General features: G+C 44.0%; 1 pseudogene; it reads left to right on the top strand.

Annotated features, from left to right (window-relative positions):
• Positions 1-874: 874 nt before the first annotated feature.
• On the top strand, positions 875-25,602 carry LOC115109774 (ceramide synthase 2-like; annotated as a pseudogene).
• Positions 25,603-25,752: the final 150 nt, after the last annotated feature.

The following is a 25,752-nucleotide window of genomic DNA, read 5'->3' as shown; positions in this document are numbered from 1 at the left end:
GTTGTCTGGCCTGACTCTAAGCGCATGGGAATGGAAGAGGCTCCAGTGGTTGTCTGTGCATTTGTCATGCTCCTTGATGAATATTGATATGATGAGCTCTCATGTTCCTTCTCTACTCTTTGTTGTTTAGGAGATAACGATTGCATCTCAAATTATACTTAGGGCCAGGAGTTTTTCCCCACAAGGCACTATGAGGGCTGTTGTCAAAAATAGTACACTTTTATGGGGAATAGTGTAGTCTTATACCCTGACTACACAGCTCGCGTCGCGTGCGCTGAAAAATACATTTAGAAATGATTGCATCCACACTGCTCGCGCGCCAACGAGCGTCTGCATTGCCAAGGGCTAAAATAGAAGTCAGTTCTATTTGTGACGCAGATCACGCTGCAAGTCCTGCCTCTCCCATCTCCTCATTGGTTTATAGAAGCAGGTACCCACGTGCCATCTCCTCATTGGTTATACACACATGGGTGACTGAAAGATGAACGAGGTCGGTGGCGGTAAAGCACCTAATTTATGAAAGTTGCCCATCGCAATATAAAGTCCAGAGAAGAAAAGGCCTGGAAGGAGAGGAGATGACTAGAAACGATTCGGTTGACCGTTTTATGTGTGGATTAATTGTCGGAGTAGAGGACCTTGTGCATTTCAGGTAAAATAACAACTCAATGTTTATATCCCAGGACAAATTAGCTAGCAACAGCAAGCTAGCTAAATAGGACAAATTAGCTAGCAAGTGCTAGCTAAATTGCCATACATGTTTAATGCTTTTCGACCTGTCCCCAATTAATGTAATTGGTTCAGAGTTTGTTTTGATATTTTAACCTGCGTGTCGTGATCGTGTTTGGTGTGGAGGGACAAAATCCATTTATGCACGATGGCGCACTCGCGCAGCCGGTTTGGATTCCGTGTTAGAAAAAAAGAGTTCCATGGTGGTTCTTCGGCTGTCCCCATAGGATAAACCTTTTTGATTCCACGTAGAACCCTTTTTAGTTCCAGGTAGCACCATTTTGGGTTCTATGTAGAACAGGTTCCATGTAGAACCTCTGTGGAAAGAGTTCTACATAGAACCCAAAAGGGTTCTCCTATGGGGACAGCCGAATAACCCTTTTAGGTTTTAGATGGCATCTTTTTTTCTGAGAGTGTAGAACCAAGAGTTTTTCCTGACCACCTGACCCATCCAAATCAATTTGTCACATACACATGGTTAGCAGATGTTAATGCGAGTGTAGCGAAATGCTTGTGCTTCTAGTTCCGACAATGCAGTAATAACCAACGAGTAATCTAACCTAACAATTCCAAAACTACTACCTTATACACACAAGTGTGAAGGGATAAAGAATATGTACATAAAGATGCAGTAAATGGTATCGAGTACAATATATACATATGAGATGAATAATGTAGGGTATTTAAACATTATATTAAGTAGCATTGTTTAAAGTGGCTAGTGATATATTTTACATCAATTTCCATTATTAAAGTGGCTGGAGTCTCATTCAGGGGAGCTGAGCCACCCCTGGCTACGGCGTAATTCGCACATTGCTTCTGCACTTTGTTGAACCAGGCTATGTTGTTGGTACGCTATTATTTGTCTGGCTGTTTGACTTGACAGGCTTCAGTCTGCTTATTGTCTCATTTTCAAACCTCACATTTTCATGAAGCAAATGGGCTCCATATTGACGTTCCCTGGATGTTCCCTGAAGGTTAATGCTCTCAACGTATAGATTCACCAGGACAACACTAGCCACACCCATATTGTGTAACCACCTTATTGGCAGGGCTCTATGCTGACCTTTTTAACAAGGAGCCTAAGTAAACATTTTTCGGAGTACAATGAAAAATATATAGCTAGAATCCTTCATTTTTATAAGCACACCGGTGCTCCTAAAAATAAAAAAATCCAGATTGCAGGAAAATATTTAGGCGCATATGCAAGTAAAATGGTCGCACTGTAGAGCCCTGCTCATTGGTACAGTATGTTACAGATGATTTCCCCAAAAAACTTTGGAGGTTTAGGTGAGTGGTTTGTCTTTCTCTGTGCTCGGCATTTATTCAAAGTGACAGGCTACTGTCTTACTATTACTACTAGGAGCCTCCTAGGGAAATTAAGTACCTCCCCACACAGCAGCCATTATACAGTGCAGTAGAAACACAAGCCTGGGTAGTGTAAAGTGTCAGGGAGGAGCGGAGGGGAAGGGGTATAGTTTACACAGAGCAGGGATAAGGGGAAGACACATGGTGGGATTAAAGACATTTGTCGTTTTAAGAAACTTCCTTATTTTAGTTGGTTTAGCTGGTTTCTTTTACATACAGTAAATATTGGAATTCTGTTCTAATGAACTTGTGATAAAACACCTGTTGAGATAATTTTAAGGCACTGAAGTAGGTAATGGATTATCTCTCTGAAAAATCTGTATATGAAAGATAATGTATTTATATTGATTGTCTTCTTGGGAAAAGGGACAGTGGAGCTGCTCTCCCTGAGCATTTGTCCCATCTGTGTTCAGAGTGAGGTCCTGGGCCTGGGGAAGCAGTGTGGTCTCAGTCAGCGACATGTGGAACCGTGGTTTCACCATCGCTGAAACCAACACAGACCGAGCAACACCAAGAAGCCTTGTGAGTCAACTCTCATTCAGACTTCTATGTAGGCCTATTCATGTCATTTATTAACAGATCAAGTTATAGTTTATTATAGAAAGAATACTAAGTTATTGTCTCATGACAAATATTTTGTTTAGTTGGTTTTTGCAATTGGAGGTTTGTTTTCTATATAATTGCATTTGTGGCAGCACTTACGTATCTGATTTGATGTAATATATTAAGCACATTCACTGTTTCAACCTTTATCCTGTACAGTGCTACTGCTCCATGCAGGCCTACTACTTCTAACAGGCCCTCTCTGTGACCATTTGTTCTACCCCTCAGACCCCCTAGTTCTGGGACCACAGCGAGTGCTGGCGAGGCTACCCAAAACAAGTGAGTAGAACAGTTCACTCTAACCAGTGGTTCCCAAACATATTTGTCCTGTCACTCATCAAAATCCTATGGAATTTTCCTGTCACCCACTAAGTAAATACATCCAATGTTTCCAGTGGAATAAGCCGCATCCCACACCATTGAGAGTCGAGTCCCAAAACAAGATTTGAGAACACTGCATTGGATAATCTCAGGAAACTCACTCTTTCACCATTGGCAATTATGTCTGTCTGGAGGAATTGATAACAGTAATGACATTCCTCTAGGGGACTTAACCCCTCCTCCCTCTTTACCTTTGGAGGTCATGACCTGAAACAGAGAGAACGCTACAAGGACAAATATCATGGCATCTCTATCTAAACTTAAACTGTAACCCCCTAATGCTGTTGACCTTTTCTTTGTTGAAGCCTGGCTGTTTTCTGTGCCTTGCAGGGAGGGAGGATGTGATTTCTAGGTGTTAAATGGCCCAGTAAGCTTCCCTCTGTCTCTCTGGAGCCTTGGAGAGTACTGTTTGGTGGTGGGTGTTTGGTTCACGTCACAGAATTTTTTTTTGTGACCAACTTTTTATTTAGTTTTGTTATTTTTCTTTTTCAGAGAGGGGTTACAGGTATTCCCATCCCACCCTGCAACCAAAGCTGTTTATCTGTCCCACTCCCACCCATCCATCCCGAGTCTCCCCTTAGATTCCCCCCATCTCTGTCCCCCTCGCTTCGCGTTCCTAGGAAACTATGCAGTTTTTTGTTTTTTTTACGTGTTATTTCTTACATTGGTACCCCAGGTCATCTTAGGTTTCATTACATACAGTCGAGAAGTCGAGAAAAACTACTGAATATAAGAGCAGCGTCAACTCACCATCAGTACGACCAAGAATATGACTGTGTTCTGCCTTTCACCCAGGACAACGGAATGGATCCCAGCCAGCGACCCCAAAAAATGACTTTGTGAAAGAGGGAAACGAAGCGGTCTTCTGGTCAGACTCCGGAGACGGGCACATCGAGCACCACTCCCTAGCATATTTCTCGCCAATGTCCAGTCTCTTGACAACAAGGTTGATGAAATCCGAGCAAGGGTAGCATTCCAGAGGGACATCAGGGACTGTAACGTTCTTTGCTTCACGGAAACATGGCTCACTCGAGAGACGCTGTCGGTGCAGCCAGCTGGTTTCTCCACGCATCGCGCCGACAGAAACAAACATCTTTCTGGTAAGAAGAGGGGCGGGGGCGTATGCTTTATGGTTAACGAGACGTGGTGTGGTCACAACATACAGGAACTCAAGTCCTTCTGTTCACCTGATTTAGAATTGCTCACAATCAAATGTCGACCGCATTATCTACCAAGGGAATTCTCTTCGATTATAATCACAGCCGTATATATTCCCCCCCAAGCAGACACATCGATGGCTCTGAACAAACTTTATTTGACTCTTTGCAAACTGGAATCCACATATCCTGAGGCTGCATTCATTGTAGCTGGGGATTTTAACAAGGCTAATCTGAAAACAAGACTCCCTAAATTGTATCAGCATATCGATTGCGCAACCAGGGCTGGCAACCTTGGATCATTGCTATTCTAACTTCCGCGACGCATATAAGGCCCTCCCCCGCTCTCCTTTCGGAAAAGCTGAACACGACTCCATTTTGTTGCTCCCTGCATACAGACAGAAGCTAAAACAAGAAGCTCCCGCACTGAGGTCTCTTCAACGCTGGTCCGACCAATCTGATTCCACACTCCAAGACTGCTTCCATCACGTGGACTGGGATATGTTTCGTATTGCGTCAAACAACAACATTGACGAATACGCTGATTTGGTGAGCGAGTTCATTAGAACGTGCGTTGAAAATGTTGTTCCCATAGCAAATCAAAGCAAATCAAATGTATTTATATAGCCCTTCGTACATCAGCTGATATCTCAAAGTGCTGTACAGAAACCCAGCCTAAAACCCCAAACAGCAAGCAATGCAGGTGTAAAAGCACGGCGGCTAGGAAAAACTCCCTAGAAAGGCCAAAACCTAGGAAGAAACCTAGAGAGGAACCAGGCTATGTGGGGTGGCTAGTCCTCTTCTGGCTGTGCCGGGTAGAGATTATAACAGAACATGGCCAAGATGTTCAAATGTTCATAAATGACCAGCATGGTCGAATAATAATAAGGCAGAACAGTTGAAACTGGAGCAGCAGCACAGTCAGGTGGACTGGGGACAGCAAGGAGTCATCATGTCAGGTAGTCCTGGGGCACGGTCCTAGGGCTCAGGTCCTCCGAGAGAGAGAAATAAAGAGAGAATTAGAGAGAGCATATGTGGGGTGGCCAGTCCTCTTCTGGCTGTGCCGGGTGGAGATTATAACAGAACATGGCCAAGATGTTCAAATGTTCATAAATGACCAGCATGGTCGAATAATAGTAAGGCAGAACAGTTGAAACTGGAGCAGCAGCATGGCCAGGTGGACTGGGAACAGCAAGGAGTCATCATGTCAGGTAGTCCTGGGACATGGTCCTAGGGCTCAGGCCAGTTGAAACTGGAGCAGCAGCATGGCCAGGTGGACTGGGGACAGCAAGGAGTCATCATGTCAGGTAGTCCTGGGGCATGGTCCTAGGGCTCAGGTCCTCCGAGAGAGAGAAAGCAAGAGAGAAGGAGAGAATTAGAGAACGCACACTTAGATTCACACAGGACACCGAATAGGACAGGAGAAGTACTCCAAATATAACAAACTGACCCTAGCCCCCCGACACGAACTACTGCAGCATAAATACTGGAGGCTGAGACAGGAGGGGTCAGGAGACACTGTGGCCCCATCCGAGGACACCCCCGGACAGGGCCAAACAGGAAGGATATAACCCCACCCACTTTGCCAAAGCACAGCCCCCACACCACTAGAGGGATATCTTCAACCACCAACTTACCATCCTGAGACAAGGCTGAGTATAGCCCACAAAGATCTCCGCCACGGCACAACCCAAGGGGGGGCAACCCAGACAGGATGGCCACAACAGTGAATCAACCCACTCAGGTGACGCACCCCCTCCAGGGACGGCATGAGAGAGCCCCAGTAAGCCAGTGACTCAGCCCCTGTAATAGGGTTAGAGGCAGAGAATCCCAGTGGAAAGAGGGGAACCGGCCAGGCAGAGACAGCAAGGGCGGTTCGTTGCTCCAGAGCCTTTCCGTTCACCTTCCCACTCCTGGGCCAGACTACACTCAATCATATGACCCACTGAAGAGATGAGTCTTCAGTAAAGACTTAAAGGTTGAGACCGAGTTTGCGTCTCTGACATGGGTAGGCAGACCGTTCCATAAAAATTGAGCTCTATAGGAGAAAGCCATGCCTCCAGCTGTTTGCTTAGAAATTCTAGGGACAATTAGGAGGCCTGCGTCTTGTGACCGTAGCGTACGTGTAGGTATGTACGGCAGGACCAAATCAGAGAGATAGGTAGGAGCAAGCCCATGTAATGCTTTGTAGGTTAGCAGTAAAACCTTGAAATCAGCCCTTGCTTTGACAGGAAGCCAGTGTAGAGAGGCTAGCACTAGAGTAATATGATAAAATTTTTTGGTTCTAGTCAGGATTCTAGCAGCCGTATTTAGCACTAACTGAAGTTTATTTAGTGCTTTATCCGGGTAGCCGGAAAGTAGAGCATTGCAGTAGTCTAACCTAGAAGTGACAAAAGCATGGATTAATTTTTCTGCATCATTTCTGGACAGAAAGTTTCTGATTTTTGCAATGTTACGTAGATGGAAAAAAGCTGTCCTTGAAATGGTCTTGATATGTTCTTCAAAAGAGAGATCAGGGTCCAGAGTAACGCCGAGGTCCTTCACAGTTTTATTTGAGACGACTGTACAACCATTAAGATTAATTGTCAGATTCAACAGAATATCTCTTTGTTTCTTGGGACCTAGAACAAGCATCTCTGTTTTGTCCGAGTTTAATAGTAGAAAGTTTGCAGCCATCCACTTCCTTATGTCTGAAACACAGGCTTCTAGCAAGGGCAATTTTGTTTCATTGAAATGTACAGCTGTGTGTCATCCGCATAGCAGTGAAAGTTAACATTATGTTTTCGAATAACATTCCCAAGAGGTAAAATATATAGTGAAAACAATAGTGGTCCTAAAACGGAACCTTGAGGAACACCGAAATTTACAGTTGATTTGTCAGAGGACAAACCATTCACAGAGACAAACTGATATCTTTCCGACAGATAAGATCTAAACCAGGCCAGAACATGTCCGTGTAGACCAATTTGGGTTTCCAATCTCTCCAAAAGAATGTGGTGATCGATGGTATCAAAAGCAGCACTAAGGTCTAGGAGCACGAGGACAGATGCAGAGCCTCGGTCCGATGCCATTAAAATGTCATTTACCACCTTCACAAGTGCAGTCTCAGTGCTATGATGGGGTCTAAAACCAGACTGAAGCATTTCGTATACATTGTTTGTCTTCAGGAAGGCAGTGAGTTGCTGCGCAACAGCCTTCCCTAAAATCTTTGAGAGGAATGGAAGATTCGATATAGGCCGATAGTTTTTTATATTTTCTGGGTCAAGGTTTGGCTTTTTCAAGAGAGGCTTTATTACTGCCACTTTTAGTGAGTTTGGTACACATCCGGTGGATAGAGAGCCATTTATTATGTTCAACATAGGAGGGCCAAGCACAGGAAGCAGCTCTTTCAGTAGTTTAGTTGGAATAGGGTCCAGTATGCAGCTTGAAGGTTTAGAGGCCATGATTATTTTCATCATTGTGTCAAGAGATATAGTACTAAAACACTTGAGCGTCTCTCTTGATCCTAGGTCCTGGCAGAGTTGTGCAGACTCAGGACAACTGAGGTTTGGAGGAATACGCAGGTTTAAAGAGGAGTCCGTAATTTGCTTTCTAATGATCATAATCTTTTCCTCAAAAAAGTTCATGAATTTATCACTGCTAAAGTGAAAGTCATCCTCTCTTGGGGAATGCTGCTTTTTAGTTAGCTTTGCGACAGTATCAAAAAGGAATTTCGGATTGTTCTTATTTTCCTCAATTAAGCAACGATTAAAACATTCCCAAACCAGAAACCGTGGATTGATGGCAGCATTCGGGTGAAACTGAAAGCGTGAACCACTCCTTTTAATCAGGGCAAGGTGACCGGAAACATGACCGAATACAAACAGTGTAGCTATTCCCTCCGCAAGGCACTCAAACAAGCTAAGCGTCAATATAGAGACAAAGTAGAATCGCAATTCAATGGCTCAGACACAAGAGGTATGTGGCAGGGTCTACAGTCAATCACGGATTACAAAAAGAATACCAGCCCAGTCACGGACCAGGATGTCTTGCTCCCAGGCAGACTAAATAACTTTTTTGCCCGCTTTGAGGACAATACAGTGCCACTGACACAGCCCACAACCAAAACATGCAGACTCTCCTTCACTGCAGCCGAGGTGAGTAAAACATTTAAACGTGTTAACCCTCGCAAGGCTGCAGGCCCAGACGGAATCCCCAGCCGCGCCCTCAGAGCATGCGCAGACCAGCATGCGCAGACCAGTGTGTTTACGGACATATTCAATCAATCCCTATCCCAGTCTGCTGTTCCCACATGCTTCAAGAGGGCCACCATTGTCCCTGTTCCCAAGAAAGCTAAGGTAACTGAACTAAACGACTACCGCCCCGTAGCACTCACTTCCGTCATCATGAAGTGCTTTGAGAGACTAGTCAAGGACCATATCACCTCCACCCTACCTGACACCCTAGACCCACTCCAATTATGTTACCGCCCAAATAGGTCCACAGACGATGCAATCTCACTGCACACTGCCCTAACCCATCTGGACAAGAGGAATACCTATGTGAGAATGCTGTTCATCGACTACAGCTCAGCATTTAACACCATAGTACCCTCCAAACTCGTCATCAAGCTCGATACCCTGGGTCTCGACCCCGCCCTGTGCAACTGGGTACTGGACTTCCTGACGGGCCGCCCCCAGGTGGTGAGGGTAGGCAACAACATCTCCACCCCGCTGATCCTCAACACTGGGGCCCCACAAGGGTGCGTTCTGAGCCCTCTCCTGTACTCCCTGTTCACCCACGACTGCGTGGCCACGCACGCCTCCAACTCAATCATCAAGTTTGCGGACGACACAACAGTGGTAGGCTTGATTACCAACAACGACGAGACGGCCTACAGGGAGGAGGTGAGGGCCCTCGGAGTGTGGTGGCAGGAAAATAACCTCACACTCAACGTCAACAAAACTAAGGAGATGATTGTGGACTTCAGGAAACAGCAGAGGGAACACACCCCTATCCACATCGATGGAACAGTAGTGGAGAGGGTAGTAAGTTTTAAGTTCCTCAGTGTACACATCACAGACAAACTGAATTGGTCCACCCACACAGACAGCATCGTGAAGAAGGTGCAGCAGCGCCTCTTCAACCTCAGGAGGCTGAAGAAATTTGGCTTGTCACCAAAAACACTCAAACTTCTACAGATGCACAATCGAGAGCATCCTGTCGGGCTGTATCACCGCCTGGTACGGCAACTGCCCCGCCCATAACCGTAAGGCTCTCCAGAGGGTAGTGAGGTCTGCACAACGCATCACCGGGGGCAAACTACCTGCCCTCCAGGACACCTACACCACCCGATGTCACAGGAAGGCCATAAAGATCATCAAGGACAACAACCACCCGAGCCACTGCCTGTTCACCCCGCTATCATCCAGAAGGCGAGGTCAGTACAGGTGCATCAAAGCTGGGACCGAGAGACTGAAAAACAGCTTCTATCTCAAGGCCATCAGACTGTTAAAAAGCCACCACTAACATTGAGTGGCTGCTGCCAACACACTGACTCAACTCCAGCCACTTTAATAATGGGAATTGATGGGAATTGATGTAAAATATATCACTAGCCACTTTAAACAATGCTACTTAATATAATGTTTACATACCCTTCATTATTTATCTCATATGTATACGTATATACTATACTCTTTATCATCTACTGCATCTTTATGTAATACAGGTATCACTAGCCACTTTAACTATGCCACTTTGTTTACATACTCATCTCATATGTATATATTGTACTCGATACCATCTACTGCATCTTGCCTATGCTGCTCTGTACCATCACTCATTCATATATCTTTATGTACATATTCTTTATCCCTTTACACTTGTGTGTATAAGGTAGTAGTTTTGGAATTGTTAGCTAGATTACTCGTTGGTTATTACTGCATTGTCGGAACTAGAAGCATTTCGCTACACTCGCATTAACATCTGCTAACCATGTGTATGTGACCCAATAAAATTAGATTTGATCAGATGCACCCCCCTCCCCCTTGTACCACTCCTTCCAGGTGGGAAGAAAGCACCAAAAGTCTAAATCAATTCATATAACTGGTTTGTATGTGTGGGGCTTTAGCTGAGATTGTTCTTTACAGAGTAAAATATATTTGTCCAGGCCTCAAAGAGAAAGGGGGATAACTAGTCAGTTGCATAAGTGAATGCATTCAACTGAAATGTGTCTTTGCATGTTACCCAATCAAAGACTAGCTGTTTCTGTCGATAATTGCAATGGTATAACTTCTAATAGTAACTGTATCCATTGGTTAAATGGGAGAGAGTGAGGTGTTTGCCATCTTAGAGTCAACATTTGTTTTGCATCAGTAGTGCCTGCCAGCAGTGATCTTCTCTGATTGATTGAGAGATTCAAGGGGCTATCATTGTTAAGTTAGATAATAGATGGAAAGCATTGAATATTTATATTCATGCATTTCAAAATTAATTGAGCAACTTTGACTGCAGGGCACTGTCACATCATATGAAGGAATGTGCCTACCTGATTTAGGGGACACAGTAAACAGTTGGGAGTTGGGGCCAATTTCATCAAAACATTTACTTGGTGTTAAATATAGTCTGTGAACAAACTTAGTGTATAAATTGATGGTTCAGATTAGGGGATGCCAAGGTCATACTTTTCCATATTCTGTTCCAGTTAAAGTGTCACAGCCATTTTGATTTATCACCACTTTCTATGCGTGTACATATCCCCTCTGGTTTTTTATGTCAAGCCCTAGACTGCGGAGGCATTGGAACGCTTGCTAAAGGACAGGGTTTTCAAAGCTTCAGCTTCAAAGCTTGGCTTGTGAATTGGAGGGGGTGTATTGAGCAAAGTTGCACTTTTTTTCTATTTCAGTCAAGGGAGGACCTCCAAACACAGAGCTCCATGTTGTAAATACTCAGCTGTGTGGACTCCGGCCTGGCATGGGCTGAGTGTCTATCTGCTGCTGCTGGGCCTCCTTGGTAACCTTCTGACTGACTGATCTCTCCCAGTGCACCACTGGGGGAGGGAGTCTCTCTCTCTCACCTGCTGCCTCGATTTCTGAATGCTTGGCTATGAAAATCCAACTGACATTTACTCCTGAGGCGCTGACCTGTTGCACCCTCTACAACCACTGTGATTATTATTTGACCCAGTTGGTCAACTATGAAAGTTTTTAAATCTTGAAGAACGATCTAGCCTTAAAGGCCATGTACTATTATAGTCTCCACCGGCACAGCCAGAAGAGGATTGGCCACCCCTCGGAGACTGGTTCCTCTCTAGGTTTCTTCGTAGGTTCATGCCTTTCTAGGGAATTTTTCCTAGCCACCGAGCTTCTACATGTGCATTACTGTCTCTTTGGGGTTTTAGGCTGGGTTTCTGTATGAGTACTTGGTGACATCTGCTGATGTAAAAAGGGCTTTATAAATCCATGTGATTGATTGATAGTCCTCCCTACTTGGGCTGGGTCTCAAAATGTCTCCTTACTCTCCCTGGTTTCCATTTTTTCATCATCCACGCTTAAGTGTGAGAACCGGACGGGGGAAAGCAAATACGTCCATTTAGGCTTTAACTTTCCTTTTCTGTCAGATCAGTGCAGATAAAGTGAAGAGGAAATTAAAAGGAAGCCACTTTAAACGATTGGGATGCACCCAGGGTCATGGTCAGTAACCTTTAACCCCCCTGGTGTTTGTTTTGTTTCTCTCTTTCCCTGCAGCCTGTCGCTGAGGCTCACTATTGGTATTACATCACAGAGCTTGGTTTCTATTGGTCACTGCTGTTCTGTGTCTGTGGATGTAAAGCGGAAGGTATGTGTCTCTCCTGTCCCCTCACACAACCTCTGCTGTCCCCTCACACAAACTCTCCTGTCCCCTCACACAAACTCTCCTGTCCCCTCACACAAACTCTCCTGTCCCCTCACACAAACTCTCCTGTCTCCTCACACAAACTACTGTCATTTAGCAGACGCTCGATTTACAATCAGTGCATTAATCTTAAAATAGCTAGGTGAGACAACATCAAAGATGTAAACACATATTTTTATGACCTAATGATTAATTGTTATCTAAGAGGATGTTTGTTTCAGTATAAATTAGGCCGGACATTCTACCATTCGTCAGTGTTCAGTCTATTTAGAGAATCCTGGATTATGGTTCAAAATGTTCAAAAAGCTCTACAACAAAAAATGTGGAATATGATTATAGCTAATGGCATGGCAACAAAGAAACTTTATACACACACACACATAGTGACTCTAAACCGCAGGACGGCCTCAGCTTTCATAGGAAAACCATTACTTTCCATTCCAGATTATAGTTAGTGTTCACAGCAGATTTCCAGCTTGTTTTGCTGAAACTTTCTTTTCATTTTTGTAGAGTCGTGTTTCCTCAAAGGAACTGCCTGTAGAGGTGGTTGATGTTTTCAATGATAACTACAGTATGTATCTGGACGTTGTCCACTGAGGTTTAGTAATTATACACTAGTCCTGCCCCTCAGGACCCAGGTTACCTGCTCCCTGCCACTTCCCATCCTCTCCTCATTCAAATGGGCAACTGAAAGGTCACTTATTTGTATCCCCAAGCCGACAAGGTGAAAAGGGAGAGTTTGGGATCTGCAAAAAACACATTTTCAAATCACACATTAGTATTAATACACACTTGTACATGTGCGAAATAGGACAATTATAAGCACCCACCTAATTATTATGATTATTCTCCCCTGCTATTCCCTCTGCTGTACTGATAAAACATCTACCTGTAATCTTTCCACAGATTGTGTCACGTATGGTGCATTCGGAAACTATTCAGACCCCTTGATTGTTTTTCCACATTTTGTTACATTACAGCCTTATTCTAAAATTGAGGGAAAACATTTTTTCAATCTACACACAATAACCCATAATGACAAAGCAAAAACAGGTTTAGACATTTTAGCAAATGTATTAGAAATAAAAAACAGAAATATCACATTTACGTAAGTATTCAGACCCTTTACTCAGTGATTACAGCCTCGAGTCTTCTTTGATATGACACTACAAGCTTGGGACACCTGTATTTGGGGAGTTTCTCCCATTCTTCTCAGCAGATCCTCTCAAGCTCTGTCAGGTTGGATGCGGAGAGTCGCTGTACAGCTATTTTCAGGTCTCTCCAGAGATGTTAGATCGGGTTCAAGTCCAGGCTCTGGCTGGTCCACACAAGGACATTCAGAGACTTGTCCCGATGCCACTCCTGCGTTGTCTTGGCTGTGTGCTTAGGGTCGTTGTCCTGTTGGAAGGTGAACCTTCGTCCCAGTCTGAGGTCTTGAGCGCTCTGGAGCAGGTTTTCATCAAAGATCTCTCTGTACTTTCCTCCGTTCATCTTTCCCTCGATCCTGACTAGTCTCCCAGTCCCTGCCTCTGAAAAACATCTCCACAGCATGATGCTGCCACCAAATAAAATAAAATGTTATTGGTCACATACACATATTTAGCAGGTGTTATTGTGGGTGTAGTGAAATGCTTGTGTTTCTAGCTCCAGCAGTATCTAACAATTCACACAATTCACAACAATACACAAATCTAAAAGTAAAAGAATGGAATTAAGAAATATATAAATATTAGGACGTGCAATGTCAGTGGCATTGACTAATACAGTTGAATAGAATGCAGTATATACATATGAGATGAGTAAATCAGTATGTAAACATTAAAGTGACTAGTGTTCCATTATTTAAAAAGTGGCCAGTGATTCCATGTCAATATAGGGCAGCAGCCTCTGAGGGGCAAGGTTGAGTAGCCGGGTGGTACGCGGCTAGTGATAGCTATTTAACAGTCTGAGGACCTTGAGATAAACACTGGTTTTCAGTCACTCTGTCCAAGCTTTGGAATGATGGTCCCAACGATGAGCCCCTTCGTTTTGTTGACATTGAGAGAGATGTTATTTTCCTGACCCCACTCTGCCAGGGCCCTCACCTCCTCATAGGCTGTTTTGTCATTGTTGGTAATCAGGCCTACTACTGTTGTGTCGTCTGCAAACTTGATGATTGAGTTGGGGACCCACCCTTGTGGAGCCCCTGTGTTGAGGATCAGCGATGTAGAGGTGTTTCCCACCTTCACCACTAGGGTGCGGCCCGTCAGGAAGTCCAGGACCCAGTTGCACAGGGCGGGGTTCAGACCCAAGGCCCCAAGCTTAATGATAAGCTTGAAGGATGCTATGGTGTTAAAGGCTGAGCTATAGTCAATGAACATCATTCTGACATAGGTATTCCTCTTGTTCAGGTGGGATAGGGCAGTGTGCAGTGCAATGGCGATTGCATCGTCTGATCTATTGTGGCGTTAAGCAAATTGAAGTGGGTCTAGGGTGTCAGGTAAGGTAGAGGTGATATGATCCTAAACTCGTCTCTCAAAGCACTTCATGATGACAAAAGTGAGTGCTATGGGGCAATAGTCATTTAGTTCAGTTACCTTTGCTTTCTTGGGTACAGGAACAATGGTGGACATGTTGAAGCATGTGGAGACAGCAGACTGGGATAGTCCTTGGGAGCGGGCTGCATCGATGGCACTGTGTTATCTTCAAAGCGGGCAAAGAATGTGTTTAGCTTGTCTGGGAGCAACACGTCGGTGTCCGCGAGGTGGTTGGTTTTCTCTTTGTAATCTGTGATTGTCTGTAGACCCTGACAAATATGTATTTTGTCTGAGCCGTTGAATTGCAACTCCACTTTGTCTCTGTACTGACGTTTGGCTTGTTTGATTGCCTTACGGAGAGAATAACTACACTGTTTGTATGCGACCATATTCCCAGTCACCTTGACATGGTTAAATGCAATGGTTCACACTTTCAATTTTGCGTGAATGCTGCCATCTATCCACGGTTTCTGGTTTGGGTAGGTTTTAATAGTCACCGTTGGAACAACATCCCCTATACACTTCCTGATGAACTCAGTCACTGTGTCCGTGTAAGCGTCAATGTTATTCTCAGAGGCAACCCGGAACATATCAAAGTTCACGTGATCAAAACAATCTTGAAGTATGGATTCCGATTAGTCAGACCAGCGTTGAGTAGAACTTAGCACAGGTACTTCCTGTTTGAGTTTCTGCCTATAGGAAGGAAGGAAGGAGCAGTCGTGATCTGATTTGCCGAAGGGAGGGTGGGGGATGGCCTTGTAGGCATCTCGAAAAGGCGAGTAGCAATGATCTAGTGTTGTCCCTAAATGAGTACTACAGTCAATATGTTGATAGAACTTAGGTAGTGTTTTCCTCAAATTTGCTTTGTTAAAATCCCCTGCTATAATAAATGTGGCCTCAGGATATGTGGTTTCCAGTTTGCATAAAGTCCAGTGTAGTTCCTTGAGGGCCGTCGATGTATCGGCTTGAGGGGGAATATACACGGCTGTGACTATAACCAAAGAGAATTCTCCTGGGAGGTAATACGGTCGGCATTTGATTGAGGTATTCTAGGTCGGGTGAACAAAAGGACTTGAGTTCATGTACATTATCACAATCGCACCATGAATAGTTAATTATGAAGTATACACCCCTGCCTTTCTTCTTCCCAGAGAGTTATTTATTCCTGTCTGCGTGATGAACTGAACCCAGCTGGCTGTATGGACAGGGACAGTATATCCCGAGAGAGCCATGATTCCGTGAAACAGAGTATGTTACAGTCCCTAATGGCTCTCTGGAAGGAGATCCTCGCCCTGAGCTTGTCTACTTTATTGTCCAGAGACTGAACATTAGCGAGTAATATAGTCCACTCCGAATACCTCTTCTCTGCCGACAGCGACTTGGAGCAACCTCTGGGATAAGTTCAATTGCCCTGGGGGGTACGAACAAAGGATCCAATTCGGGAAAGTTGTATTCCTGGTCGTAATGCTGGTGAGTTACCACCGCTCTTATATCCAAAAGTTCTTTCCGGCTGTATGTAAAAAAAAAAAAAACGTTATGGGCTAATAATGTAAGAAATAACAAACAAAAAATAATATTGCAAAGTTGCTTAGGAGCTAGAAGCAGAGCTGCCATGTCTGCTTCACCGTAGGGAGGGTGCCAGGTTTCCTCTTGACGTGACGCTTGGCATTCAGGCCAAAGTGTATCTTGACTCTGTCAATCACCATATTCTTATCGGCAGACTCAGTAGCCTCAGTTTTTCTAATGACTGCCTTGCCTGGTTCACCAACTACTTTGCAGACAGAGTTCAGTGTGTCAAATCGGAGGGCATGCTGTCCGGTCCTCTGGCAGTCTCTATGGGGGTGCCAAAGGGTTTAACTCTTTTCTCTGTATATATCAATGATGTTGCTCTTGCTGCGGGCGATTCCCTGATCCACCTCTACGCAGACGACACCATTCTGTATACTTCCGGCCCATCCTTGGACACTGTGCTATCTAACCTCCAAACGAGCTTCAATGCCATACAACTCTCCTTCCGTGGCCTCCAATTGCTCTTAAACGCTAGTAAAACCAAATGCATGCTTTTCAACCGTTCGCTGCCTGCACCCGCACGCCCGACTAGCATCACCACCCTGGATGGTTCCGACCTAGAATATGTGAACATCACTAAGACTGTAAACTCTCCTTCCAGACTCATATCAAACATCTCCAATCTAAAATCAAATCTAGAGTCGGCTTTCTATTCCGCAACAAAGCCTCCTTCACTCACGCCGCCAAACTTACCCTAGTAAAACTGACTATCCTACCGATCCTCGACTTCGGCGATGTCATCTACAAAATAGCTTCCAAGACTCTACTCAGCAGACTGGATGCAGTTTATCACAGTGCCATCCGTTTTGTTACTAAAGCACCTTATACCACCCACCACTGCGACCTGTATGCTCTAGTCGGCTGGCCCTCGCTACATATTCGTCGCCAGACCCACTGGCTCCAGGTCATCTACAAGTCCATGCTAGGTAAAGCTCCGCCTTATCTCAGTTCACTGGTCACGATGGCAACACCCACCCGTAGCACACGCCCCAGCAGGTGTATCTCACTGATCATCCCTAAAGCCAACACCTCATCTCCCTCACCAACCAAACATCTGCTATCTGAGCAGCTAACTGCAGCTGTACATAGTCTATTGGTAAATAGCCCACCCAATTTTACCTACCTCATCCCCATACTTTTTATATTTGTTTACTTTTCTGATCTGTTGCACACCAGTATCTCTACCTGTACATGACCATCTGATCATTTATCACTCCAGTGTTAATCTGCTAAATTAATTATTCGCCTACCTCCTCATGCCTTTTGCACACAATGTATATAGACTATTTTTTTCTACTGTGTTATTGACTTGTTAATTGTTTACTCCATGTGTAACTCTGTTGTCTGTTCACACTGCTATGCTTTATCTTGGCCAGGTCTCAGTTGTAAATGAGAACTTGTTCTCAACTAGCCTACCTAGTTAAATAAAGGTGAAATAAAAAAAATAAAAAAATGGTCTGACAGTCCTTTAGGTGACTTTTGGCAAATTCCAAGCGGGCTGTCATGTGCCTTTTACAGAGGAGTGGCTTCCGTCTGGCCACTCTACCATAAAGGCCTGATTGGTGGAGTGCTGCAGAGATGGTTGTCCTTCTGGAAGCTTCTCCCATCTCCACAGAGGAACTCAGGAGCCCTGTCAGAGTGACCATTGTGTTGTTGGTCACCTCCCTGACCAAGGCCCTTCTCCCCAGATTGCTCAGTTTGGCCGGGCGGCCAGCTCTAGAAAGAGTTTTGGTGGTTCCAATCTTCTTACATTTAAGAATGATGAGGTCACTGTGTTCTTGGGACCTTCAATGCTGCAGATGTTTTGGTAGCCTTCCTCAGATCTGTGCCTCAACACAATCCTGTCTCGGAGCTCTACGCACAATTCCTTTTTGCTCTGAAATGCACTGTGAACTGGGAGAACTTATATAGACAGGTGTGTGCCTTTCCAAATCATTCTCCAATCAATTTGATTTACCACAGGTAGACTCCAAGGTGGGCTCTAATTAAGGATGATTGATGGAAACAAGATGCAACAGAGCTCAATTTCGAGGATCAAAATAATGGGTCTGAATACTTATGTAAATAAGGCATCTTTTTATTTTTAGTACATTTGAAAAATGTCAACCTGTTTTTGCTTTGTCATTATGGGGTATTGTGTGTAGATTAATGAGGAAAATGTTTTATTTAATCCATTTTAGAATAAGGTTGTAACATAACTACAGTAAATGTGGAAAAGGGGAATGGGTCTGAATACTATCGGAATACAATGTAGATCTTATTTGTACTGTTTTTTTAAAACTGCTTTTTCGGCATTCTGTACCATTGATAAATCAACCAGTACTGTACACAGCTGACTGATTTACAGCACCAGGGGTGAAGGACTGCTGAAGCCCAGGTTATAGTATCCTCTACAGTTGTGTGGTTTGTTTGTTTCCAGGATTTCAAAGAACAGATTATCCACCACATTGCTACCGTTTTCCTCATCGGGTTCTCGTACTGTGCCAACTATGTGCACGTTGGCACTCAGGTGATGCTAGTTCACTATTCCTCAGACTTCCTCCTAGAGGTAGGAGATCAGTCTCAGCTTACAAGTCTCACACAAATCATACACACAGTAAACTAAAGTCAAGTAAAATAGGAATACAATAATTATTCTTATCATACATGCTCAAGCTAATTTGGCATTACCATTTTCCCACAGACTGTTTTGATGGGTTGTGTGGTTATTTAAGCAAGGTTCTTGGCTGACATGGAGGTCACTGTAAACTTGATTTGAATACAGGGATTGTTTATTCACATAACATCCTCATCTTATTTTGACCATGAATGTCTCTATTTTCATAGCAATCAAACACATTTGGTTTTAAGTAGCAATTTCTTTTGTGGAAAGCAAAACTCATCTTGGGGGTAAACTTCTCTTACCTCTCTCAAGAGACTTTCAGCTCTGAAATACGACTCCTATTGTCACATTTATTCCTAAAAGTGTTTTTAAACAAACTCCGTAAAGTCTAGTATTGCCTTGATGTTATCTCATAATAAACATTGTCTCTATCATCTGAGCCTGATGAAATATGTGTGGCTTGTGGAGGATCCAGGCATGAAGAATACCTCCTTTAGAAGCAGTCAATGGGAGACATTGGAACAGAAGGGGATAAGGTGTCAGGTAGCCTAGCGGTTAAGAGTGTTGGGCCAGTAAGGTTGCTGGTTCAAATCCCCAAGCCGACTAGGTAACAAATATTCCAATGTGCCCTTGAGCAAGGTACTTAACCCTAATTACTCCTGTAAGTCGCTCTGGATAAAAGCGTAAATAGCTCAAATGTAAATGTGTAATGTATGTTAGAGAAAACCACTACACTTGTCCATCAGAGAGTAGGAACTGGGAGCTCATACAATATCATCCCTGTACTGTACATTACTATTTGCTCAACCACTGTGCTATATTAGTAAACCCAGATGATAATTAAGCAATAAGGCACCTTGAGGATTTGTTGTATATGGCCAATATACCATGGCTAAGGGCTGTGTCCAGGCAATCCGAGTTGCAGCCCTAAGCCGTGGTATATTGGCTATATACACCATTGACATTGACTAGTGGTCTTCCCTGGCCGGTGAGACTGGAGGCTTTTTCACAAATTGGCGCAACAATTTATTAGGAGTGTATTATGAAGGTCAAGTCTAATAAAAGTAGTAATAAGATTACTTAGGGTCCATTTTATAGTCATTTTATAGATCGTTTACAGTTGAAGTTGAAAGTTTACATACACTTAGGTTGGAGTCATTAAAACGTGTTTTTCAACCACTCCACACATTTCTTGTTAACAAACTATAGTTTTGGCAAGTCGGTTAGGACATCTACTTTGTGCAAAACACAAGTAATTTTTCCAATAATTGTTTACAGACAGTTTATTTTACTCATAACTCACTGTATCACAATTCCTGTGGGTCAGAAGTTTACATACACTAAGTTGACTGTGCCTTTAAACAGCTTGAAAATTCCAGAAAATTATGCCATGGCTTTATAAGCTTCTGATAGGCTAATTGACATCATCTGAGTCAATTGGAGGTGTACCTGTGGATTTATTTCAAAGAAAACCTTCAAACTCAGAGCCTCTTTGCTTGACATCATGGGAAAATCAAAAGAAATCAGCCAAGACCTCAGAGTCTTTTATAAGGCTCCACAAGTCTGGTTCATCCTTGGGAGCAATTTCCAAATGCCTGAAGGTATTACGTTCATCTGGACAAACAATAGTACACAAGTATAAACACCATGGGACCACGCAGCCGTCATACCGCTCAGGAAGGAGACGCGTTCTGTCTCCTAGAGATGAACGTACTTTGGTGCGAAAAGGGCAAATCAATCCCACAGCAAAGTACCTTGTGAAGATGCTGGAGCAAACAGGTACAAAGTATCTATATCCACAGTAAAACGAGTCCTATATCGACATAACCTGAAAAGCCGCTCAGCAAGGAAGAAGCCACTGCTCCAAAACCGCCATAAAAAAGCCAGACTACGGTTTGCAACTGCACATGGGGACAAAGATCGTACTTTTTGAGAAATGTCCTCTGGTCTGATGAAACAAAAATAGAACTGTTTGGACATAATAACCATCGTCATGTTTGGAGGAAAAAGGGGGAGGCTTGCAAGCCCGAAGAACACCATCCCAACCGTGAAGCATCGGGGTGGCAGCATCATATTGTGGCGGTGCTTTGCTGCATGAGGGACTGGTGCACTTCACAAAATAGATGGTATTATGAGGGAGGAAAATTATGTGGATATGTTGAAGCAACATCTCAAGACATCAGTCAGGACCCCAAGCATACTTCCAAAGTTGTGACAAAATGGCTTAAGGACAACAAAGTCAAGGTATTGGAGTGGCCATCACAGAGCCCTGACCTCAATCCTATAGAAAATTTGTGGGCAGAACTGAGAAAGCGTGTGCGAGCAAGGATGGCTACTAACCTGACTCAGTTACACCAGCTCTGTCAGGAGGAATGGGCCACAATTCACCCAACTTATTGTGGAAGCTTGTGGAACGGCTACCCAAAATGTTTGACCCAAGTTAAATCAAATCAAATCAATTTATATATCAGCTGATATCTCAAAGTGCTGTACAGAAACCCAGCCTAAAACCCCAAACAGCAAGCAATGCAGGTGTAGAAGCACGGTGGCTAGGAAAAACTCTCTAGAAAGGCCAAAACCTAGGAAGAAACCTAGAGAGGAACCAGGCTATGAGGGGTGGCCAGTCCTCTTCTGGCTGTGCCGGGTGGAGATTATAACAGAACATGGCCAAGATGCTCAAATGTTCATAAATGACCAGCATGGTCAAATAATAATAATCACAGTAGTTGTCGAGGGTGCAGCAAGTCAGCACCTCAGGACTAAATGTCAGTTGGCTTTTCATAGCCGATCATTAAGAGTATCTCTACCACTCCTGCTGTCTCTAGAGAGTTGAAAACAGCAGGTCTGGGACAGGTAGCACTTCCAGTGAACAGGTCAGGATTCCATAGCCACAAGCAGAACAGTTGAAACTGGAGCAGCAGCACGGCGAGGTGGAGTGGGGATAGCAAGGAGTCATCATGCCAGGTAGTCCTGAGGCATGGTCCTAGGGCTCAGGTCCTCCGATAGAGAAAAAGAGCATTAGAGAGAGCATACTTAAATTCACACAGGACACCGGATAAGACAGGAGAAGTACTCCAGATATAACAAACTGACCCTAGCCCCCCGACACATAAACTACTGCAGCATAAATACTGGAGGCTGAGACAGGAGGGGTCAGGAGACACTGTGGCCTCATCCGATGATACCCCCAAACAGGAAGGATATCTTCAACCACCAACTTACCATCCTGAGACAAGGCCGAGTATAGCCCACAAAGATCTCCGCCACGGCACAACCCAAGGGGGGGCGCCAACCCAGACAGGAAGATCACATCAGTGACTCAACCCACTCAAGTGACGCTCCCCTCCTAGGGACGGTTAGAGGCAGAGAATACCAGTGGAAAGAGGGAAACCGGCCAGGCAGAGACAGCAAGGGCGGTTCGTTCAGACTACACTCAATATTAGGACCTACTGAAGATATGAGTCTTCAATAAAGACTTAAAGGTTGAGACCGAGTCTGCGTCTCTCACATGGGTAGGCAGACCATTCCATAAAAATGGAGCTCTATAGGAGAAAGCCCTGCCTCCAGCTGTTTGCTTAGAAATTCTAGGGACAATTAGGAGGCCTGCGTCTTGTGACCATAGCGTACGTGTAGGTATGTACGGCAGGACCAAATCAGAGAGATGGGTAGGAGCAAGCCCATGTAATGCTTTGTAGGTTAGCAGTAGGTTAGCAGTTAAACAATTTAAAGGCAATGCTACCAAATACTAATTGAGTGTATGTGAACTTATGACTCACTGGGAATGTGATGAAAGGAATAAAAGCTGAAATAAATCATTCTCTCTACTATTATTCTGACATTTCACATTCTCAAAATAAAGTGGTGATCCTAACTGACCTAAGACAGGGAATTTTTACTAGGATTAAATATCAGGAATTGTGAAACTGAGTTTAAATGTATTTGGCTGTCACGCCCTGAACATAGAGAGCCCTTGGTTCTTTCTCTATGGTGTAGTTGGTCAGGGCGTGACTAGGGGGTGTTCTAGTATGTATATTTCTATGTTGGTGCTAATATGGTTCCCAATTAGAGGCAGCTGTTTATCGTTGCCTCTGATTGGGAATCATATTTAGGTAGCCATTTCCCCACCTGTGTTTTGTGGGATATTGTTTTGTGTTTGTGCACCACTACTGTTCAAGTTTAGTTATTGGTTTAAAGTTTCACCGTAATAAAGATGTGGAACTTCAATCACGAATGCGCATTGATCCACTCATTACGCCGATCGTGACATTGGCTAAGGTGTATGTCAACTTTAGACTGCGACTGTACATGTGTAAATCAAATGTAGGCCTCAATGCAAATATTCCATTGCTTCTGATGTACGCACATCTCAACTGTGTTCAACAGTGTTGGATCCTGTCTAGCCATCTGTCTCAAGAGGACCACAATGGAAATAGGTCCCAGACTTTATTGTGTTATCCTCCATGATTTTATTCATGTGCATGAATGCTTTTTAATTTTTTTTATGGTCTAATTAATGAACTAAACTGAAGTCAGAATAGAGTACATAGTGTCTACTGTAAATCAGATGGATGTGTTCAGAAGTAGGGTGGCAGGTAGCCTAGCAGGTAGAACATTGGGCTAATAACCGAAAGATCACTGGTTTGAATACCTGAGCCATCTGGGGGTAAAACATATGTTGATGTATTCTTGAGCAAGGCTCTTAACCCTAATTTGCTCCAGTGGTGCCATACTACTATGGCTGAACCTATAAAACAACACATTTCACTACACCTATCTGGTCTGTGACAATTAAACATCTATCATGTAGGAAATGTTCAAAATGCAAGGCTTGAGGAAGGGTTCATTTACTGTTTTCTATGACACTACTCCCTGATTTTCAGAATAGTCCACAATACCCTGTTTGTTACTTTAGATTTCTTCCAGCCTTTCCTTTCCTAATACTTCTACAATGCCCTGCTACTTGTGCTGCAAGCTCTGCACATCTTCTGGGCCTGTCTGATCCTACGCATGGTCTACAAGTTTGTCTTCATGGGCAAGGTAAGTAGACTAAAGTCATCATCATTTACCTTACTGCCTAGTAGGGATTTCATTGGTACCATGATACAGTACAATAATAGATTATTTGTCAGAAGTAGCTTGGTGCTGAATCCTTGTAGTAAAGCCCATAATGATAGAAATTGACAGTTACACTTATACATTATCTTCATTGATTTATTTATTCTCTGTATGGACGTGTTTCATCCTAAACGTTCAACACACAGCAGACAAAACGTGTCCCTACAGAGAATACATGAATCATTGAAGATTATTATGGTGTACAGTCCTTTTCTTTCAATATACAGTACATATAAGTGTCCCAGAGTACTACCTTTAGAGCATAGTGTTTGTAAGATTTATTGGCATTATCACTCATTTCTCTTCTGTACCATCTGGTAATTGTCCGTTATTTTTTTAAACCCTTTTTCTCCCAAATTTCGTGGTATCCAATTGGTAGTTACAGTCTTGTCTCATCGCTGCAACTCCCGTACGGACTCGGGAGAGGCGAAGGTAGATCAGCCGTCCGTCCTCTGAAACACAACCCAACCAAGCCGCACTGCTTCTTGACACAACGCCCACTTAACCTGGAAGCAAGCCGCACCAATATGTCGGAGGTGTACAACCTGGCGACTGTGTCAGCATGCACTGCGCCCGGCTCGCTACAGGAGTAGCTAGTGCGAGATGGGACAAGGACATCCCTGCCGGCCAAACCCACCCTAACCCGGACAACGCTGGGATAATTGTCCGCCTCCCAATGTGTCTCCCGGTCGCGGCCGGCTGCGACAAAGCCTGCCTTATACCACTGCGCCTCTCGGGAGAGATTTACAACCTTGGCCTGTCACTTAAATATATACAGTGGGGGAAAAAAGTATTTAGTCAGACACCAAATGTGCAAGTTCTCCCACTTAAAAAGATGAGAGGCCTGTAATTTTCATCATAGGTACACTTCAACTATGACAGACAAAATGAGAAAAACTAATCCAGAAAATCATATTGTAGGATTTTTAATGAATTTATTTGCAAATTATGGTGGAAAATAAGTATTTGGTCAATAACGAAAGTTTATCTCAATACTTTGTTATATACCCTTTGTTGGCAATGACAGAGGTCAAACGTTTTCTGTCTTCACAAGGTTTTCACACACTGTTGCTGGTATTTTGGCCCATTCCTCCATGCAGATCTCCTCTAGAGCAGTGATGTTTTGGGGCTGTTGCTGGGCAACACGGACTTTCAACTCCCTCCAAAGATTTTCTATGGGGTTGAGATCTGGAGACTGGCTAGGCCACTCCAGGACCTTGAAATGCTTCTTACGAAGCCACTCCTTCGTTGCCCGGGCGGTGTGTTTGGGATCATTGTCATGCTGAAAGACCCAGCCACATTTCATCTTCAATGCCCTTGCTGATGGAAGGAGGTTTTCACTCAAAATCTCACGATACATGGCCCCATTCATTATTTACTTTACACGGATCAGTCGTCCTGGTCCCTTTGCAGAAAAACAGCCCCAAAGCATGATGTTTCCACCCCCATGCTTCACAGTAGGTATAGTGTTCTTTGGATGCAACTCAGCATTCTTTGTCCTCCAAACACGACAAGTTGAGTTTTTACCAAAAAGTTATATTTTGGTTTCATCTGACCATATGACATTCTCCCAATCTTCTTCTGGATCATCCAAATGCTTTCTAGCAAACTTCACACGGGCCTGGACATGTACTGGCTTAAGCAGAGGGACACGTCTGGCACTGCAGGATTTGAGTCCCTGGCGGCGTAGTGTGTTACTGATGGTAGGCTTTGTTACTTTGGTCCCAGCTCTCTGCAGGTCATTCACTAGGTCCCCCCGTGTGGTTCTGGGATTTTTGCTGAGTGAGATCTTTCGTGGAGCCCCAGATCGAGGGAGATTATCAGTGGTCTTGTATGTCTT

The sequence above is a fragment of the Oncorhynchus nerka genome, linkage group LG25, assembly GCF_034236695.1.
Source record: "Oncorhynchus nerka isolate Pitt River linkage group LG25, Oner_Uvic_2.0, whole genome shotgun sequence".
Classification (NCBI taxonomy): Eukaryota; Metazoa; Chordata; class Actinopteri; order Salmoniformes; family Salmonidae; genus Oncorhynchus; species Oncorhynchus nerka.
The sequence above is the reverse complement of the archived record's forward strand: the minus strand, read 5'-3'. Positions and strand labels throughout refer to the sequence as shown.